The sequence below is a fragment of the Lepidochelys olivacea genome (assembly GCF_965140295.1).
Source record: "Lepidochelys olivacea isolate rLepOli2 genome assembly, chromosome: 13".
NCBI lineage: Eukaryota > Metazoa > Chordata > Testudines > Cheloniidae > Lepidochelys > Lepidochelys olivacea.
Genome location: NC_140423.1, coordinates 1,727,647 through 1,735,391, shown reverse-complemented (window position 1 = coordinate 1,735,391; position 7,745 = coordinate 1,727,647).

Genomic DNA, 7,745 nt, shown 5'->3' with positions numbered 1-7,745 from the left:
TAGGCAACCACCAACTTGCAGTCTAGTGATTAAATCCTCTTTATCAGTCATAATGAGATCCAAAATAACATCACAAACCACCGCAGGCCACAGAATTTCATTCAGGGATTCCTGCATCAAGCCCATCATGTCTGGTTGAGCTGGAGCATATATGTTTGGAAACGTAGAGAAACTGCCTTGGTTTCTTAGCCCCCGTTTCCTATGGGAGTCAGACGAGCACTGGAGCAGCATCTGTCCAGAATGCTGCTTCCTTAGACGCATGGGTGTCCTGGGAAGGGGAATGTGGTTGTGGGTGTGCATGAAGCGAGGAAACTTTCTTCCTATGGGTCTTTCTGAAGGAGCTGGACACCTTAGCAGCAGTACCCGGGCTCTTAGCAAAGACTAGGTGGGGCAATCTCCCAGACCATCGTAGTCATCTGCCATGTCCTCTGCACAGCTTTCTGACACAAAGGAAAATGAAGGAGGCCACATAAGAGCATTTCCGAAGCCATTAGATTCAAGATGCAGCCACTGTCCTCCACCTCCATGTGCTAAATCCCCAATACCAGCTGAAGGCTTGTGCTGCACAGAAGTTCCTGACCCATGCTAAGGCCAAGGAAAGAATAAGAGGGAGTTATTCTTTCTAGGAATGCACACAATGATTTTCTTGTGTAACCCTTCTGCCAATCAGAGTTGGCAGCAACAAGGGCCGGGTTCAGTATCTAGGGGTTCCTTTTCAACAATACAACACAAAACCGGCTCAAGCCCCCAACCAGTGACCTGGGACAATTACACACCAACCACGGGTGCCTCAAAGAGGAAAAATATGATAATTGCTGAAAATATTGTGATGGTATAGCAGTGTTAGAAGGATGTCATCTTTGGATATAAAACCACTGAATGTTACATTTTCACAGCATGTCATTGGATGAGCATCTTCTATCCATAGCCAGGGCTGCTTTTGATTATCTCTGCAATCCTGTTAGACTCGGAGCACTGCTCAACAGTGAAGAGACGGAGATGCTAATCAATATTTTTGTCATTTTTAGGGTTGATTATTCTAATGAATTCTTTGGGTTTCTCAGCCAGGCTGCTAAAAGACAACAGCTGATAGGGAAGGTGCCGGCCTGATCGGGATCTAGTTTATCCAATCAGATAATTCAGAAGATGAAATCTCTCTAGTGGCCATAAATAAAATATCATACTGATTTTAAAAGTGCTTTACTTGTTTAAAAGGACAACAACAACAACGCCCCAGAAGACTTTTATGCTTTGCTATTTTCTTATGTTCACTGTTGTTATATGGAGGTCAGGATGTGTTGTTTACTGAAGTGCCCTTGATACAGGATCTGGCAGAATTTGGGGGATAGAGCCTTGGATATTCTGTCCTCTCCCCTTACTTACCTGGGCAAACTGAGTCTCTTTTAATTTCTAAACGGAAATTGAAAAAGGAGCCCTTTATCTTTCACTGATTTTAACTGTGTACACTACCCTGGGAATCCTTTGAAAGGCGGCTGTACAAATGCATTATTTATCATGATCTGGAATGGATCAAAGTGCCTGTCTCTAACCATCCCTAAACGATGGGAGGGAAGTTTGGAATCTGGATCCAAATTTTGCAGGCAAACCACTCCCTGCCGCCAACTCTCACCCATCACTGAATTTTGCAGATTAAAATAATGGATCAGAGCTTTATGACTTGGGCTCATCTCTAAATATTAGCACCCAGAAAGCCAGAAAGAACAATAGTTTGGCTCAGAGATGAGTAAGGAACTATCTGCAAATGCATGAAGAGCTAGAGCATCAGAATTAAGGAGGAGAAGAATTACTTAGGGCTGGTCAGGGTAGAGGGCTGACGATTATGGATGATGATGATGATGATATGTGAGAAAAGTCAGACTGGATATCAGGAAAGGCAAAGGCAGCAAAAGGGGCTTTCAGGGAAGCATTGGTCTCCCCCATTGCAGCAGTCTCTCATGCTCTGGCTACACAATGACCTGATTGGCAGGGAATGGAACAGATGCTCCAGAAGGCATTTGCCATCTCTAGGTTTTGAGGGATGCACCTTTGCTGTGCAGTTCTCACAGATTGGCATGACCCAAACTTTGCCAGGTAAGGGGCTGTGCTGAGACCTGATTGCAGCAAAGGGTGTCTCAGGAAACCTACATGCTCCAGGAAACAAAAAAAGGGCTGCACACCAGATGTCTGGAGGAGCCTCTGGGACCAGGACGTTGTGAATACAGATGAGCTGATTCAGGTCAGACCACTATCAGTCTGTGGTCAAGAGGGAAGCCTCTGGCTTGGCGTCATGCTTTCATTGCCTGTATTTAAGTGGGAGGGATGTCTGAGTGAAGATCCAGAGACAGAATATATCTAACACTCCACCGATTTAAACAGAACTGACAAAATGCATGTGAGAGGGAAAGACACACAACCCTCCCCAATTTAAGAAGCAATCAGTAACCTCTCTCATCTGCCCCTGCCTTGCTGAACTGCTGACTCTCCTGATTCTGCCTTGCCACCTGGCCTGACCTCACCTGCCTATTCTGCCAACCTGGCCCCTTCGACCGAATCTCCTGGCTACCGACCCGCTGCGAGAACTCTGACCACTGCCTGGACTCCCTCTAATACCAATCGACCTGCCAGCTACCAGACCGCACAGGTATCACTTGATCACGGCTCTGAATGTCAGCCACTGGGCAGGACACTCTCTGTCCTGTACTGCTTCTCTATCAGGTAGGCAGTAATAGTGATACCAGGCTCAGTAGGAAGACAGTGGGAGTCGCTGAGGCTGGTGCTAAGAGCAGGTGCTGTGCTGTCCTGTCCTGTTCATCAGTAAGACATTGCCACTGATTTCTACCTAGGAACGTTTTGTAAACTCTCTTATCCTTCATTCTCAATGGCCTGTTCCCCGACGGATCAGGCTAATGGCAGTGAGGGTGCTGCGGTGTCCTTCAAAGGACAATGCCTGTTGTTTTGGGCTTGTTGGAGATTATGAATGTTTCCAACACACTTGAGTAGCAAAGAGGCCTCCCAGCCCAATCAGCCATTGCCTGCTCAATGTCATCCAGAAGCTAATTGTTCACAGTTTAGCATATGCCAGTTGGCAAAATATCTGAGCTGACATCTGCACCGGTCTCACAATGGACTTTGGCAGAGGACCTTCTTGGAGAACAGCATTTGTGGGGAGGTTATTTGTTCCTGGTGTACTCCGTGCTTGTGAAAGGTGCTTGACTGGCAGGGCGAGGCAGGGACAGCCTTGATTTATCTACAGGTCACTGGCAGGGCAATCTGCCTTTCCTCGTCCCCTGACAATGGCCCGCCACAGCCTGGTCTAGGGTGAAGCATCAGTCAGGCTGCGTGGGCTGCTTAGTCCTTTGCCGAAATCATGAACAAAGAAGCTGGCTGTGATGTGAGTCTCATGCCAAGACGGTGCCTAGTACCAGCAGCTGGCTGGCATTTGAGCCAGCGACCTAGAGAGACCCACCCTGTCCCTTACCAATCCCTTGGGCCATCCACAGCCTCCTTTCACTTTGTTTTAATCTATTGCTGAATCACTCACCACACCCAGCTTCTAATCAGAGACAAACCCTGAAATCTGACCAGTCCTGACCTTTGGGTGGGAACAGGAGTGTCATGGAACCCTGGCAAGAGACAGCCACATCTGGGGAAGCAGGGGGTTTCCCTAATCCCAATTCCTGTGTTCTGTGGGAATGTGCACTCGAGCATCAGAGCAATGAGACTGCACAAACCAGCTGGGATCTCTAGGGAAACCTGCATGTTCCTGGAAATCACTTTGTTTCTCCCTTTTCCCACAAATCCACCAGCTGAAGCTCCACCAATGGGAATGTCAGTGGGTCCAGAAACTCTGAACCCAGCAGTCTCAGACCCACTTCAAGGCTCCTTTGCACTGCCAGAACTGTGTAAGGGGCCTCTGTGCAAAGGACAATTGGGCCCATTAGTGTTTAAGGTACATCTGCCTGGCAATGCTTTATGGGTGGCATCTACGCCATGAAAAGGCATCTGGATTTTATGCTGCTGTCTTTATAGATGAAAAAAACACAGAGGCATGGGGGGGGGGGGGTTTCCCCACTCAACTGACATGAATATTTTCTCAAACAATTCTCATGTTATCATTTTTATTTAAAAAATTCATGGAAAATTTTGAATAAAATTACTGATTTTCTTTTCTTTCAAAAATGTTTGTCTTACTGCCCAGCCAGTAACTGAGACCAGACTGGAGAGCTGCCGGCAAGCCAGGGAAGGTGCAGTATTGTTCTAAGAAGAGCTCCATGCTCTCAGATTCTCAGCTGTCCTGCCTGCCTTCGGTTTTCTGCACTCATTTGGATGGATGCTCCCAAGAAAAGCCTTTGCATCCTCTTGTAAAACCTTTCCTTGTGTCTCCTTCCCTTTCACTACTTGATTTATAGCTGATAGTCTGACCAATTAAGCTGCAACCTTTCTGGAAGCCAAGTGCAGGAGATAATGAATGTTTCTTCCCCATCCCTGAAATGGCAAAATCATTTGTCAAGAGATCTCCAACAGCTCTGCAGAGAGTCCTGGAAGTGTGAGGTGAGTTGGGCTTGAAGGTATTTCAAGTGAACAATTATTTTAGGCTGAGATGGGGAGGGGGGTTGCAGTCCAAAGACTGGTGGCCCCCAGAGGCTTTGAGAAAATGATTCTCTTTCCAAGGGAAAAGTTAATCAATCTTAGATGTAAAAGAGAAGAGAGACGGAGCAACAGACAGAAACTGACCCACTGAAACTAAGAAACAAAACTACGGTCACAATTTACAAGCATTAGCAGGGGCCTCATTCCCCGGCAAGCTCCAGGTATTGTTTGAAACAATCTCTAAGATTGTGTCTTCTTTTCTATAACAGAGCTAAGTAACCCAGCTGGTGTCCATTGTGCCTGCATCTCAGCCTATCTCTAGGGAAAGGGGAAGCATCCGTTGCTTCCACAGCAACAACGTCCAGGCTCTGTGGAGAGCTCTCTCTGACATCAGCGATCGAAGCAGGGGAGACAGGTGGGAAGTGAAGGGATGGAGCTAGTGGAGACCTATGTTGTTCCCCCAGAAGGGAATCTGTATTCACTTTCACACAGCCTCTTCCCTGCCCCATTTTCCAGACTCCCTCTCCCCTCAACAACACTCTCAATGGATAGATACCATGGGCACATCCCTGGCACTGCAGGACGGTGCTGCCCAGGAGCTGAGGTGAGGTCAGGTGGCCCAGAGCCAGTGCAGTGCTGATGACCTACTGTGTGTAGCAGATCTTGGAGGATGTGCAGATTCTGGCCATGGAATTCCCTCCTTATCCCAGGGTGGGCAAAGCCTGCTCTTCTCCCTTATAGGCCAATCTGGCGGGTGGAGGGAGTGTCTTCTCCTCCCCACACCCCCAAGGCTCTTTCCATGGGAGAGAGAGAGAGCCCATCAGAGAGAGAGCCTTGTCTCCAGTAAGGAGCTGGTTTAGACTGAACAAAACTCACTGCATGTAAATAAAATACCAATGTATTAGTTCAGTGGGTTCCAGTCTCCATAGGTGTTGTAAAGAACCATGGACTAGCCCTGGCTATGCAGATAACTGGAAAAGATCTTAGCTCATTCCTCCACTTTCCTCGTGGAGTGTCTGTTAGCACTGCATCCCCAGCGCTCACCATTCCACTACCAACACAATGCCTCGTTCATCGCTACCTCCGCAGTCAGCACCTTTGATGTAACACAGGCCAGCCCACACTCGGACGACAGTAGAGAGACGTCTGACATTGGCTTAACCAGCATGAAGCACTGTCCAAAATTTAAGTGCTGTTCTGGAGCTGCCAAGTTCCACCCACGTGACTGGAAGCCTTCAGTTACCAGGTCCAGCAACAACTCCCCCTGCAGAGAGTCTACATTGCCCTCCCAAGAGAACACTCTCCACGCTCCCTGCCCCGTATGCACAAAGACCCTGGAAGAGATGTTTTACAAATAGACTCATATTGTTTATATTCAGTCATCATCTTGCGTGCCTGTTCGTCGCTGTATTTGTTGTTTTGGTAATAGTGATATAAATTATAGAGCAACAGAAATGGGAGCTGCCTCTCTAAGAACAGGGTGGGGGCACCAGGCGTGAGAGACCTGTGTGGCCAGCAGGCTGCCACAAGCGAAAGCTGGACTGTAGCTAGGCATGGAGGAGGTCTCTGGCTGCAAGACAGTCTTAAAGTCTCCTCCTAAACTGGGAGGAGTGGTAGATACGCTGGAGGGCAGGGATAGGATACAGAGGGACCTAGACAAATTGGAGGATTGGGCCAAAAGAAATCTGATGAGGTTCAATAAGGATAAGGGCAGGGTCCTGCACTTAGGACGGAAGAACCCAATGCACAGCTACAGACTAGGGACCGAATGGCTAGGCAGCAGTTCTGCGGAAAAGGACCTAGGGGTGACAGTGGACGAGAAGCTGGATATGAGTCAGCAGTGTGCCCTTGTTGCCAAGAAGGCCAATGGCATTTTGGGATGTATAAGTAGGGGCATAGCGAGCAGATCGAGGGACGTGATCGTTCCCCTCTATTCGACATTGGTGAGGCCTCATCTGGAGTACTGTGTCCAGTTTTGGGCCCCACACTTCAAGAAGGATGTGGATAAATTGGAGAGAGTCCAGCGAAGGGCAACAAAAATGATTAGGGGACTGGAACACATGAGTTATGAGGAGAGGCTGAGGGAGCTGGGATTGTTTAGCCTGCAGAAGAGAAGAACGAGGGCGGATTTGATAGCTGCTTTCAACTACCTGAAAGGGGGTTCCAAAGAGGATGGCTCTAGACTGTTCTCAATGGTAGCAGATGACAGAACGAGGAGTAATGGTCTCAAGTTGCAGTGGGGGAGGTTTAGATTGGATATTAGGAAAAACTTTTTCACTAAGAGGGTGGTGAAACACTGGAATGCGTTACCTAGGGAGGTGGTAGAATCTCCTTCCTTAGAGGTTTTTAAGGTCAGGCTTGACAAAGCCCTGGCTGGGATGATTTAACTGGGAATTGGTCCTGCTTCGAGCAGGGGGTTGGACTAGATGACCTTCTGGGGTCCCTTCCAACCCTGATATTCTATGATTCTATGATTCTATGAAAGTAAAAGGTTGGAATTCCTAGAATAAAGGTTCTCCGTCGAAAGCTGAGCAGTGTGACACACGCACTTGTGAAAGCCTGAGATGGGTTATCTGGGAAGTGCCTGCAGTTCAGTTCTTTTAAAGTCTTCTTGGTGGGGATCCGTCCCGGGAATTAGGGCAAGCCCACTGCAGTGAAATGGCCATGGAGGTGGATTTCTCATCAAGCCGCACTGCAGAAGGGTGGAAGCTTAGAAAATTGCCACACAAAGCGAAGAGGCAGTGGATGCAAGGACCACATGTGCTTTGCTAAAGTGGAGACACCAGGTGGGCTACTTAGCTCTGTAGTTACAGAAAAGAAGCCAAAATCTTGGAGATGGTTCCAAACCACCTACAGTGAATGAAGCACAGTTGTCATAAATGTAGAGGAAAGAGTAACAACCTTTATGTATACAGTAGCATAAAATCCCTCCTTGGCAGCTGTACTGGATCGTCTTACCTGTAAGGGGTTAAATAGCTGGAATAACCTAGTTGGCACCTGACCAGAAGGACCAATGAGAAAAGAAGATACTTTCAAATCTGGCGGGGGAGGGGGTGGAGAGGGAAGGATTTGTTTGTTTTTCAAGCAGGTCCAACATCTCCTGAAAATATACCTGGAATAATCCATCCAAAACAGGAATTGTAAGTCGGACAAGA